This window comes from Monodon monoceros, unplaced genomic scaffold, assembly GCF_005190385.1.
Source record: "Monodon monoceros isolate NGI ecotype Baffin Bay Population unplaced genomic scaffold, NGI_Narwhal_1 Super_Scaffold_13, whole genome shotgun sequence".
In the NCBI taxonomy this organism is placed as follows: domain Eukaryota; kingdom Metazoa; phylum Chordata; class Mammalia; order Artiodactyla; family Monodontidae; genus Monodon; species Monodon monoceros.
The window spans coordinates 13,231,813-13,246,253 of NW_021703769.1; the positions used below are offsets into that span (position 1 = coordinate 13,231,813).

Genomic DNA, 14,441 nt, shown 5'->3' on the forward strand with positions numbered 1-14,441 from the left:
GGGAGGGAGGGAGGAAAGAGAAAGTGTTCAACCCCCTTGAGGTAAGTGGTAAAGCTCTGGATTAAGATAAGCAGTGGGGAGTTAGAGGAGTATGTGCACAGAGCAGAAATAAAATCTGATATAAATTTAATTAATAAGCAATAAAGATACAAATGAGAGATGATCACAGCATGTGCCCCATTCTCTCCTAATCCACTATTTCTATCTGCCTCGGAGAAAAAAGAAATTTTAAGAAATGTTAAAACTAAAGAGCTAAAAAAAAAAAAAAAAACTAAAGAGCTGATGCCATTAGCCACCTGGTAACCAAATGACTGAGAGCTGCAGAGCTGCTCTAGGAAGGAGCACTAACCAAGTAATGAATGATACAGGGAACGGTAGCCATGGGTCAACTACAAGACAGGTATTCCTAAAACGGAGTGCCTGCAGAGTAAAAAGCTTGAAATAACAAGACACCTCCCCTACAGTACTGAAGTTAGCCCTGTCCACCAATATCAAAAGCATAAAGAAGCTACACTCAAGTCTCAAAAACTGACATTGTGGAAATATAAAGCTGATGAAGCACTCTGAATTAATTTTCCAAAGAAAAGGCACTGAAGGTGGAAAAAGAGAGAAAAAGATATATCAAAGGAAAAACACATCTTAGCTAGATTTCCTTCTCTAAAAGCAAAGAGGCTGAGGCAGATGGTCTCTTATGCCAGCAACACGGCATGGCAAGTCTGACTCATAAGGCTTCCTGAATGGGTCACCATGCAGACTGCAGGTTAGTCTGTGCTCAGTCCTCGATGTTTCCATTGTCTATTTTTTTTCCTTACCTCACAGCTTGTTACCCTTCAGTAATTATAATTCCACTCCTAGCCTAAATAACCTTAAATTCAAAAGAATCCTTTTTTAAAAATAATGCTTCCATATCCCTAGAAGTTGTATGTCTAATGACAGAAGCTATCTCTTCAAATAAATCTCCAAAAGTCATTACTGACTTCAGGATGACAATAATACAAATAGCGAATGAGAGCATATATATCAAAGTCCATAAAGAAAATAAGAATGAACTCCTGGGCTTCCCTGGTGGTGCAGTGGTTGAGAGTCCGCCTGCTGATGCAGGGGACGCAGGTTCGTGCCCCAGTCCAGGAAGATCCCACATGCCGCGGAGCGGCTGGACCCGTGAGCCATGGCCGCTGAGCGTGCGCGTCCGGAGCCTGTGCTCCGCAACGGGAGAGGCCACAGCAGTGAGAGGCCCGCGTACCAAAAAAAAAAAAAGAATGCACTCCTAACATCATTTACCTGTTGGAGGGTGGTGTAGCACTTGTAGCAAGGTTGAAAAGTATCAAAGTCTAAATTTAACTTCAACTGCCTCCCTATTCCCCTCCAAAATATAGCTACTATACTACGTGGAGCTAAAAATCTGGTAATGATTGTTCAAGGGAAGAAATTTGCAGCAAGCGAGACTATAAACTACTGAGGAACAGGATGAAAAGATCATCACGCAAATAATCTAAAATAAAACATAGCATGTTTTTTTTTTCTTTCTGTTCAAAGGTCAGTTCCATGACTCATGACTTTAAAGAGCTTCTCTGTGTACTTCACAAACCTGCCTATGCATGTGGGGTAAATAAAGCTGGGGGCACCTCATTATCGTGAGAGAACACTTGAGGCAAAAATTTAATTATGAACTCTTATAAAAACCATTCATACAACTAAACTGGTTAAAACCAAAACCCAGGGAATGTAAACTGATACAGCCACTATGGAGAAGAGTATGGAGGTTCCTTAAAAAACTAACAATAGAACTACCATATGACCCAGCAATCCCACTACTGGGCATATACCCTGAGAAAACCATAACTCAGAAAGACACATGCACCCCAGTGTTCATTGCAGCACTATTTACAACAGCCAGGTCATGGAAGCAACCTAAAAGTCCATCAACAGACGAATGGATAAAGAAGATGTGGTACACACAATGGAATATTACTCAGCCATAAAAAGGAACGATTGGGTCATTTTCAGAGACATGGATGGACCCAGAGACTGTCATACAGAGTGAAGTAAGTCAGAAAGAGAAAAACAAATATCGTATATTAACCCATATATGTGGAATCTAGAAAAATGGTACAGATGAACTGGTTTGCAAGGCAAAAGTAGAGACACAGATGCAGAGAACAAACGTATGTACACCAAGGGGGGAAGGGGGGGAGATGAACTGGGAGATTGGGATTGACATATATACACTAATATGTATAAAATAGATACCTAATGAGAACCTGCTGTATAGCACAGGGAACTCCACTGTACAGTAGAAACTAACACAACATTGTAAAACAACTAAAAAAAAAAAAAAAAAGTAATATAACTAGCTGCCCTCCCCCGGAAAAAAAAACAAAAACAAAAACCCACTTCAGCAAATGTCTTGAGAGTGGTCACAAAGTAATAGGGATGTAATATACTACTATGGTTAACACTGCTGTATGATATACAGGGAAGTTGTTAAAAGAGTGAATCCGAAGAGTTCTCATCACAAGGAGGAAATGTTTTTTCCTTTCTTCTTTCTTTTCTTTTTATTGTATCTATATGAGATGATGGATGTTAGCTGAAACTATAGTGGTGATCCCTTCACAATATACGGAAATCAACCCCCTTAAACTTTTTCAGTGACATATGTCAATTAGTTCTCAATAAAACTGTGGAGGGGGGAAAGTTTTTTTGTTGTTTTTTTTTTTTGGTTAGTCACTCTTAGGCAGCCTGGGTGATGTCCACACAAAGGAGATCTCATTCCCTACACCAATACACCTGGGATGAACTGTTGATCAAAGGAGTGAAGTTTTTTGTTGTTGTTGTTTGCTTGTTTTTTGTTTGTTTTGGGGTTTTGTTTGTGTGTGTGTGTGTGTGTGTGTGTGTGTGTGTGTTGCCTTCAACAAGCTGTTGACCCAGTGCCAGGAATCAACAAACTAGTACATGTAGAATCACAAATTGTATTTTGTGCTATAAAAGGTCTCCACTGAAAATTAATGGCTGATCTGTAATTTAAAAGCAGGAACAACCGAGTACCAGACATAGCACACCATGTCATATAGCTACTCAAAGTCCTAACCTCCTACAGTCAATCTGCTTCTTACTACCAAAACAGATGGTTTAAGTCAAAGGCTGCTACAGTCCCAACCAAATTCACTAGGTCAGTAGTTCTCAACCTTTTTGATATCAGGATTTCTTTATCTTTTAAAAACTAGGAACCCTAAAAAGCTTTGGTTATGTGGGTTATTATCTATCAATATTTACTGTATTAGAAATTAAAACTTAGAACATTTGACGTATTAATTCATTTAAAAATAAGTCCATTATATGCTAACATAAACAATTTTATGAAATATAACCTGAAACAAAACAATTCCATGAGAGGTGGCATTGTTTCACATTTTTACAAACCTTACGTCTGACTTTAATAGAAGACAGATGGATCCTCTTACCTACGACACCATTCAATCTGCTGCAATACTTCATATTGATTGAAACACATGAAGAAAATTCAGCCTCATAGATACACGTACTTGTAAAAGGAAGGACTATTTCAACAGCCTTTAACAATTAATTATAAATAATTTTCCTTGATATCGTGCTAAAACGACAAGTGGTACTTTCAGTTTTTATTTGAAAATACTTTCAAACTTACAAAAAGTTGCAAAAAACATAACAGTAGAAGGCATACCCTAAATACCCTTTACTCAGGTTTGGTTACTGTATTAGTTTCCTGTGACTACTGTAACAAATTACCAATAACAACAGATATTCTCTCAAGTTCTGGAGGCTCAATGTCCAGAATGAAGGTGCCGACAGGACCATACTCTTTCTGAAGGCTCCAGAGGAGAACTGCTCCACCCTCTCCTAGCTTCTGGCGTTGCCAGCAACCCCTGGCATTCAAGGACAAGCGGTATTTTCTTAAAGATTAGCTGCAAAGTGAAATCTGAAACCCTACCAATGAACTTTCATACTATTACATTAAAATACACAAACTTACACTCTGAAAAAAATCTTTAACCCATGCATGATTCTGTAACATCAAACATTGTCATTTGGATAATACTAGTTCACTGATTAAGCAGATTTTCAAATACTGATACATTATACAATATCAAAAACTCCAGGAACTTCTCTGGTGGCGCAGTGGTTAAGATTCCGCCTGCCAATGCAGGGGACACAGGTTCGAGCCCTGTTCCAGGAAGATCCCACATGCTGTGGAGCAACTAAGCCTGTGCTCTAGAGGCTGCGAGCCACAACTACTGAGCCTGTGCACAGCTACTGAAGGCCGTGCACCTACAGCCTGTGCTCTGCAACAAGAGAAGCCACCACAATGAGAAGTCTGCGCATGGCAACAAAGAGTAGCCCCTGCCCGCCACAACTAGAGGTAGTCCGTGCGCAGCAATGAAGACCCAACACAGCCAAAAATAAATAAGTATATCACCACCCATCTCATTCATAGTCTTTAAGTACTGAGAAGCTGTCACACTCAGGGTGACAGATTCAAAATTAACATGATAATTTTTACTTGAAAACTCCAATTTTATCACTGTCAACAAATACTCTTGGATGTCTTTCTTGAAGTGATAGGTTTACCTTGCTCAATTTTAAGAAACTTTCTGCCAAATACCCAAGTTCCAATAACCACAGTTTGTTAGTCATTCTTTCAAGTAAAAATGATATTCCATGAAAGAAGTGGCCTGTTCAGTACACAAGCCAACCACACAAGTGCTTTTGCCCAAGACAACCATCATACTTTGGTAGGCAGAAGTGTTTTCTGCATATTTTCCATTCTCACTAGACAGAATGTTAAAAATACAGTACTCAAAGGTCAAGATTTAATGAAATGAGCAAATTTTGCTCCTTCATCAAGGACAATCCTTGATTGAGAAACGAGTGGGGTTTTGTGGGGGGTTTTGTTTTTGTTTTTTTCCTTTAAGTCTGACTGCAGGGCAGTGAAGAATGCAATGACTACTAGTACAGTCTGGTAGTCCCACTGCCTTGATTCATGCTAAGACACCAGCAGTTTTATGCATCACTGCTTTTGTACCATCAGTGCAAACATCAACAGGATGAAAACAGAAAATATATTATTTCAGAAATAATTTTAACTCTGTGGACTCCATAAAAGGTTCTCAGGGACTCTCAAGGGTTCACAAACCACACTGAGAACCACTGTCTTAGATTAAGGTAGGGGCTGAGGGTTTGAAACTGGTATGGTTTCTCCCAGATCCTCTACATACTCATTTAATAAATACTTCAGTATCTACTATATGCAGGCCTAAATAAATAAGCCATGTTGTGAGATCAAAAGAACAAAGGACTTCCTGATAAGATGACTTAGTGGACTATTGCTTTCAACCAACCACACTCTCCCCCCTTTGCTCTAAATATAATAATGACAAAATATGTATTTTTTTTAATCTTGAAAGACACAGCCATGCTCAAACATAACAAATACGGTCTACGGAGCAAGACACAGAGCAAGCATACGGCAATGAGTTGACTCTATGAACCTACTGAACTCTAGCATTAGAAACTAGCAAAGAAACTCAGGAAATCAAATCATGTGCAACGTAACAGAATCAAAAGCAAGGCTCATAGGTAGAAACCAAACAAAAAACTTCTGAGAGAGACGAAAAAAAGCTGTGTCAATAGCTATCTAGATACCTGATTATATCAAACTGTTACCTGTAGTTGTGGAAGAAAAAGCAAAGGGTTACATAGTTGGTCCCCAACTTACAAAGGTTCAACTTACAATCTTTCAACTTTACAACAGTGCAAAAGCGATATGCATTCAGTCAAACCCTACTTCGAATTCTGAATTCTGATCTTCTCCCAGCTAGCGATATGCAGTATAATACTCTCTCATAATACTGGCAGTGGCAGTTGCAGCCCATTTCAACTTACAATGGGTTCACTGGGATGTAACCCCCATCGTAAATCAAAGAAAATCTGTACATACAAAACCTGGGTGACACATAGCTCTTATATTGCAATAGTACCTCAGAACAGAATCCTGAACGTAGACTGAAGGTATGGTGGATATGGTTTGTGAAGGCAATAAAAATAAGCTAGGATTGCCTGGGGCAGGGAGAGGGGGACACATGAAAGGCACCAAAAAAAGAAAATTTCCCACTCAAGATGCAAATTGTAAACTAAAATTCCCAAGTGGATTTAAAACCCGAACTAAGAAAGATGGCCAAGAAATGCATCGATTCCAAAAGATGAATTCGCCACCCGATAAAATGAAATCTTGAAATAAGTTTAAAATAAATGTTTACAGGACTTCCCTGCTGGCACAGTGGTTAAGTATCTGCCTGCCAATGCAGGGGACACAGGTTCGTGCCCTGGTCCAGGAAGATCCCACATGCCGCGGAGCAACTAAGCCCGTGCGCCACAACTATTGAGCCTGTGCTGTAGAGCCCACGAGCCACAACTACTGAGCCTGCGTGCTGCAACTACTGAAGCCCACATGCCTAGAGAGCCCATGCTCTGCAACAAGAGAAGCCCACACACTACAACAAAGAGTAGCCCCTGCTCACCACAACTAGAGAAAGCCCGTGCACAGCAAGGAAGACCCAAAGCAGCCAAAAATTAATTAATTTTAAAATAGAGATTATTTTTAAAAATAAATAAATGTTTACAATCCTTAATGAGATAAAGAATCAACAGCCATGAAAACATACATATAAAGAAAGAGAATGTGAAAAGAATGAGTTATAAAACTTCATAAATTAAGTACAAAAAAAGATGGTATTGCCCATTATCTGAGCACCAAATATCTGAACTCTGAATAGATTTGGTTAGCATGGGATACTTAAACCCATATCCGAAACAAAACTCAATAGATGGGATTAATTCCTAGACTGGACACAACACACACACACAAAAAAAAACCACACACACACACACAATCAGTGAACTGGAAAATAAAACTGATGAAGCCAACCAGAATGCAGCACAGTGAAGTAAAAAGGGGTATTATACCATCACCTTTACAAGGTTGCTGAAAGAATCTAAAAAACCACACACCGAAAAAAAAAAAACTCAGTAGTGGGCAAATGGTAGACTTGAAAAATGGCTCCCTCAAGAATCTTATGATTTACAGACAGAAACAAAGTTATTTTAAAAAGAGAATTTTTTAAATAACTATGTCTACAACCCAAATAAAATCAGGAAACAATGTGTGTTTTCCAACTCCAATATTAGATGAATAAACTTAAGAAAGTCTAAACCTTGGGACCCAAAAGGAGATTAAAGAGATGTCTTTTGAGAAGCACTGAATTCTCAAAGATGCTAAGATCTACAAATACAGTTTTGGTAGTGGTCTTAAGCTGTTCTTACGTAAACATTTCAAATATTTTCCTTAAACTTCTCTGATATTGTACATTTCTCTGTCAAAAGAATCTGTAGAAACAGTATCTTTTACTATAAAGGACACTTGGGTCACAAGTGCTTAAGGACAATTTCTTCTTTGAAAAATCACGTTAAAATTGATAATTAATTCCTCTGCAATTTTTTAAAATATAAAGACACTGGCAATTTAACTAGCCTAAATTTAAAATTCCATCCACTATTCATCATTCTTAATAAAATGGCTTCCTTTTCAACTGCCAAAAGGAAAATGGAAAGGGATGGAACTCGGGCTTCTTATACTTCAAATGGAATCGGGAGTTAGTTAAGTAATGAAACGTCTACAATTTACATGATACCTTCACACCACAAAACAGGCTTATCAAAAGCCGAAGTAAAAACTCTCATACACACAAAAAAATTAAATTTCAACTTACTTCCCAGGGCCTAGGAATCAAAGGCCTTATACTACTAAATCATGTCTGGAAATGAAAAGACAGTAGATTACAGCTGTGCATGGCCAATTTATCTTCTGAAGTCAAAGCATGTCTCCTGTTACCTTGCAGCAAGTCACTGTGATCTGCATATCAATACATCGAAGGGTTGCAGAATCTGAAACCTATTCCAACCATAAAAGGTGTTATTTTAATTAACAAGCTTGCCAACACATTAGGAACTTTGCAGCTCCATACTCGAATTTTTTAAATTATTATCACGATCTCATTTTAAAGAAAACTTTAAAAGGTTAAGAACCAAGACTAAAAATTATTCAATTCCAATTCTGTTTATGGTCACCCTCCAGTAAAATAAAATAACTAGCTCTATAAAAATCTTTTTAAACAGGAGAACAATATGCTAGCAGTTGATGTAGAAAAAAATTAATTTCGGTAATTCAGTTTTCTACATTAGAGCCGAATTTTAGAGTAGGGGAATGAAACAAACGACAGATCACACATTATGTAACAAGAGTCCTACCTGGAATACATTAGGTACATGTACATTTTTACTTGTAATGATTGTTCAACTATGCAAGATAAAATTCTATGGAAGTGAATTAAATAACCTACACTTCTGATCTTTAGATGATTGTGGACTCACATCATATAAGCTTAATATATGAAGCTCATTAAAGAATGATATATGATGGAAAATATACTTAAATCTTAGGAACATATGTGGAACATGTGTGCACATGCAAAGCTTTCAAAGTCACTTTAAAATGTGAAAATGAGTAAGCCTGTTATCCTTGATAAATGTCAGCTGTCATGCACTCATGTCCAATACATTCTATTTTTCACAAAGCAGAGTACCAGAAAAGGCAATTCTGAATCCACCAGCTGCACGTAATGGTTATACATAGAAAATTCTATTCAAGGTCAGAAGTTTAGAGGTTTTCAATATCAACTTCAAAATAATGCAGGCTTTATATGTTAAATATTACACAGATTCCAAAACATATTCTTTTTAAAACAGTTTTTGAAAAGAAAGAATCATAAGAAAGTAATTACTCTAAGAGTTTGGCTCGTGAGAGACAGGGCCATTTACAACAGTGATATAAAGAGGATTATTTGTATTTTTGGATCGTTGAGCTGATATTTAGGCCAATTATATTTCTTAACTAAGTTACAAAATTAAGTACTACAAGAGCTACATTATTACCAATCTGATGAGTTTTTATGTCTGTATTTTCCAAGTCTAATAAAACTGTCCTTTTAACGAACCATGACTATGAACAATCACTACAACCTTATGTCCATCCATTTTTACCAAGAGCGGGGGGGGGGGGGGGGGAACAGTGATTAGATTAGTACAGCAGTTTAGATAGCTTGTTGTTCGTGCCAAAGACGGATGTTACAACTTTAACAGTTTTCTCTACATGTTCTGAGAGCTTCATCCTTAAAAGCAAACCAGCTTAACCATCAGTTTTTTACTTTAATAACAGAACAAAACTATCAATAGGAATTTTCTTTTAAAAGCATCCCTGTATAGCATGTGACCTATGCTAAAAAAAAAATATTATCTTCTAAAAGTATGCTGTTTCACCAACATTCAAACTATTTAAGCTTTCAAAGTTATAAATGCACTGACATTCTCCTATATACATCATAAAACTAGTGACCTCCACATTTTAAATATATCACTAGTAATCAATCTTCTTTACATAGAAGGAATCTCTTAAAAGTTTAAAACCTAAAAAGAAAATAAAAAAGGAGCGAGGGACTAAGTGTGGTCAGATTATCTCAAGTAAAATAACTTTGGCTTTTCCACTTAAAACCAAAGCACTTCATTAGCCCAAGACAGCAGATCCACCAAAATTATGGCTTTCTTAGTAATTTTTAATTGCTCTTGTAAGCTTGAGAGCAAAAATTGATCTCTGGGTGTATTGCTGTAAAATATCCATAAGTAACTCACAAATATTTAATGTACAAATAGAAAAGTGTAGATGGGTCTGGGTATAATTTTGAATTCTTTTTTTAAAGAATAAAGTCTTTCTGGTATAATCTTTCTTGACAAATGAAGAAGATATGGTGCTGGAATTAACATTAACCCTATAATTACAGGTTGACTACTTACTCTAACAAAGACGATAAGGTTTTCCAAAAATTGAGGTGAGTTTAATTAACATGTTATTGTTGAAACTCAGAAAAGTTTGAGGTAGACAGCACACCTTCTGAGGTCAGTGTCATGAGAAAAGTAATCGTATTTTCCCATAAAATTCCTTTACGGCATCATAGAACTCTTAGTATTCCTCAATACATCAGCTACATTCTTTAACAGCTTCATTAAGATATAATTCACATATCATATACTTAAGGTATACAATTCAATGGCTTTTAGTACATCCAGAGTCATACAATTGTCACCACAATCAATTTTAGAACATTTTAATTATTGTGAAAAGAAACCCAATATCCCTCAGCTGTCACTCCCCTAAGCCTCCCATTCCCCCCACCTTACAAAACCTCTTTCGCATCCCCACCCTAGGCAACCACTAATCTACTGTACTTTGTCTCTATGGATTTACCTATTCTGGACAGTTCATGCAAGTGGAATCATACAACTTCTAGTCCTTTGTGACTGGCTTAGCCGAAAAGTTCATCCATGTTGTAGCATATATCAGTACTTCATTTCTTTTTATTTCTGAATAATACTTCATTGTATAGATATACTTTATTCATCCATTCATCACTTGATGGACATTTAGGTTGTTTCCAACCTATGAATATACATACTGTTATTATGAACAGTAAGTACAAGTTTTTATGTGGCCACCTATATTCTTAAATGAGAAACCATGAGCACTAATGAAAACAACTTTTGATGACATATACAAAGAAGCCTCCAAAGATTGCTGGTCAACAGGAAAAAGGCCAGGTTCTTAAAATTTTTTTTAAGTGGAAGCAGTTGTACAATTTTTAACTATGATTAATATGCTAAGGGCTCAAATGGTAAAAGTGAACAACATACAAGAACAGATGGGTAATGTAAGCAGAGATGGAAACTCTAAAAAAGCAAACGGGAGTATTAGAAACCAAAATCCCTAACAGAAATGAAGAATCCTTTTGATGGACAGAGCGGTGGTGGGGTTGGTGGAGGTGGATCAGTGAGCTTCAACACACACACACACACACACACACACACATACACGCACACGCACGCACACACATACACACACGTATACACACAGCACATACACATACACATTCTCTCTCTCTCTCTCTCTCTCTCTCTGTCTCTCTTCCAAAACTGAAATACAAACAGGAAAAAGGAAAAGAACGGAATATCCAGGAACAGTAGAACAATTACAAAATAATATACACACAAGGGGATTACCATTTATATGAAATTCAAGAAAAGGCAAACTGTAGTGACTTAAAGCAGCCCAATGGCCACCAGCTACCAGTAGAGGGGACAGATTGTAGAGGGGCACAAAGGAACTTTAGGGGGTAGAAGTGTTTTCTATCATAACTGTGATAACAGTTACATTTGTCAAAACTCATCAAATTGTAAATTTAAAGTTGGTGAATTTTATTGTACGTAAACTACACTTTTATAAAGTTGTTTAAAAATTAAGTACTTAAAAAGTTAGGTTAAGGAAAATCACAGTGCATACTGCAAATTCTGTGATAAACAATAAATGACTAGTATGACATAAATTAGCTTATAAAACATAGGGCTATTTCAGCAAGAAAATTTACTTTTTTCTAAAGAAGTTCCACATGAAAAGTAAATTTATTACATCAGCAGTTAAAAATCAAGTTTATGTTTAAAAACTTTACAGCAATAACAATTCTCTATGCAACAAGAGACCTACACAAAAATGTTCATTGAAATATCATTCATACATCAAAAGCCAGAGGAAACTAATGTTCAATCCCAAATTTAAAAAATAAATTCTAATAAAGCCATACAAAAGAACACAATATAGTAGTAGCAAAAATAAATAAATCATACACAACATGGTAGAACCTTACAAGCAACAAAAAGTAAAAAAGCAAGTACATTACATTTGTTATATTTTTGTAAAGCTACAAAACAAGAAAAACTAAACATCGTTCAGGAACACACACGTGTGGTTTCTCAAACGTTTTTAAAAAGCAACCACAATTAAAGATAACTGTGACTTCTGGGATAGAAGCAGGATGAGTTCATGAAGAAATACACAGGGAGTTGATACACCTAACAACCTTCCAGTTCTTAAGTTCAAGTAGCAAGTTCACGGTTGTTTTTCAAAGTATACTTCAGGGACTTCCCTGGTGGTCCAGTGGTTAAGAATGTGCCTTCCAATGCAGGGGATGGGGGTTCAATCCCTGGTCAGGGAGCTAAGATCCCACAGGCCTCAGGGCAACTAAGCCCGCGCGCTCTGGAGCCTGCACGCAGCAACTAGAACAGAGAAAACCCGCACGCCACAACTAGAGAGAAGCCTGCATGCCACAACGAAAGATCCCACGTGCTGCAACTAAGACCCAACACAGCCATTAAAATAAAATAAAATAAAAATAAAATAAATAGAAAAACATTTTAAGTGGCACCCGATCCGATGTCCTCAAATTTCAGGGAAAAACATAAATATAAAAGTAAAAACTGAGTCTCTCTACTTTTCATGTCAATAATATTAACTGCATAGGTTTAATAAACATCTGTCAACCTATTTATCACGATAACTGGACAATCAAGTCCGTATCATGAATGTCATAACTGAGATTAATTCTCATTTAATCAGGCATGACAAGCCCATCATTAACAAGCAAAGACTTCACACTTTATAAGTCAATTATGGGCCTGGTACCTATTCTTGGCTTATAGGGACTAGCCTCAAAAGTAGGCCAGAGATTTAGTAAATCTGAGGAACCGGGAGAGGAGATGACTTCACTCATATTTATAGGACTGCAAGTGAAATCTAGTAGGGTTTGTTTGGACTGGTTTCCTAGTCTCAAGATACAAGAACAAATAAAAGAGACTTTAGAAATGCAATCCTATATTCCTCAGGAAAACTTCCAGAGAGAAATTAATCCTCTGGTCTCAGAAGTTGTTCAATAAAATACGCTCAGGGACTTCCCTGGCAGTCCAGTGGTTAAGACTCCACGCTTCCACTGCAGGGGGCACAGGTTCGATCCCTGGTCGGGGAACTACTGATAAGATTCCTGCATGCTGTGGCCAAAAAAATAAATTAAATAAAATACATTCAAAGAAGCTTATATGGTTAATAAAGACATCTTTCTGTACCTTTTTGCAAAGGATGAAAAGAGGCTTTTTTTTTTTTAATGAACTCAAGAATCAACTGTGGGACTTCTATTTTAGACCAAGAGAGAATAACAGGATTCATCCCACCATGAACTGAACAAATTGTAAGAACAAACTATATTCAGATACCAGAGAACAAGCAGTGAAAAACTGTGGTCCCTGAGATCAGGAAAACAATTGGGAGTTGGGGGGAGATGGACCAATATGACAACATGAGCCCTACCACCAGCCAGGCTTCCTACCAGGAAGCAACAATTTTTCCAGATCACAGCACAAGGATAAGGAACCCAAACAAAGTCCAGCAATCTTGCTGAATGGACAAGATAATAACCAGCATTCAGGATGGCCAAGCTGGATGTATTCTGCACGGCAGTTTCTCAGAGTGACTGACAAAACTGTAGGGACTAACAAACTGATCCTGAAATTTGTATCAAAAGAGTTAGATTACCCAGAGCAATCATGGCAAAGAAGAAAAAGTTGAAAGACTCACATTACCTACTTTCAAACCTTACTATAAAAGCTGCAGGAATCAGGACAATATATGTGGGCATAAGGACTGTTATACAAATCAATGGCCAGAATAAAGACCAGAAATAGATCCTGATTTTATATATATGTATACATCTGTGTGTGTGTGTGTATATATATATATATATATGTAAGTATGTATATATGTATGTATATATGTTTGTGTATGTATTTATACACACACATACACACACACACACACACACAGTTAGTTGATTAAGTTACCAAAAGCAACACAATGGGAAAAGGAGAGTCTTTTCAATAAATAGCCATGGAACGGAATGTCAATATTTTAAAAAACTGATCCTCAATCCTTTCTTCACACCATATGCAAAAATTAAATCAAAATGGATCACAGACCTAAATATAAAGCTAAAACTATAGAACTTCTACAAGAAAACAAAGCAGAAAAATCTTCATAACCTTACAATAGGCAAAGATCTCTTAGCACATTAAAAAAGGATTAATCCTAAGAGCAAAAAATTGATAAATCAAGAAAATGAAAAGGGAAGACAAAGGCCAGAAGAAAATACTCTCAAAATATATCTGAAAAGGATTTGTATCCAGAACTTTTTTTTAACTCATACAATAAGAAAACCACCCAATTTTAAAAATGGGCAAAATTTGAACAGACACTTCATAAAAGAAGAGATATATGTGTAACTTGAACCCTCATATATTGCAGGTGGAATATAAAATGGTAAGCCACTTTAGAAAACAGTTTCAATTTCTTATAAAGATAAGCACACACTTAACAGAAGACGCTGCAACTACACTCCTAGGTATTTAATCAAGAAGGAAAA

The 14,441-nt window shown here is 36.8% G+C and overlaps 1 protein-coding gene across 4 annotated transcripts in view; it reads right to left on the reverse strand.

Annotated features, from left to right (window-relative positions):
• The window catches only part of NCOA3 (nuclear receptor coactivator 3), a 118,454-nt gene that overhangs the window by 39,733 nt on the left and 64,280 nt on the right, over positions 1 to 14,441 (reverse strand). The window lies entirely within an intron of this gene.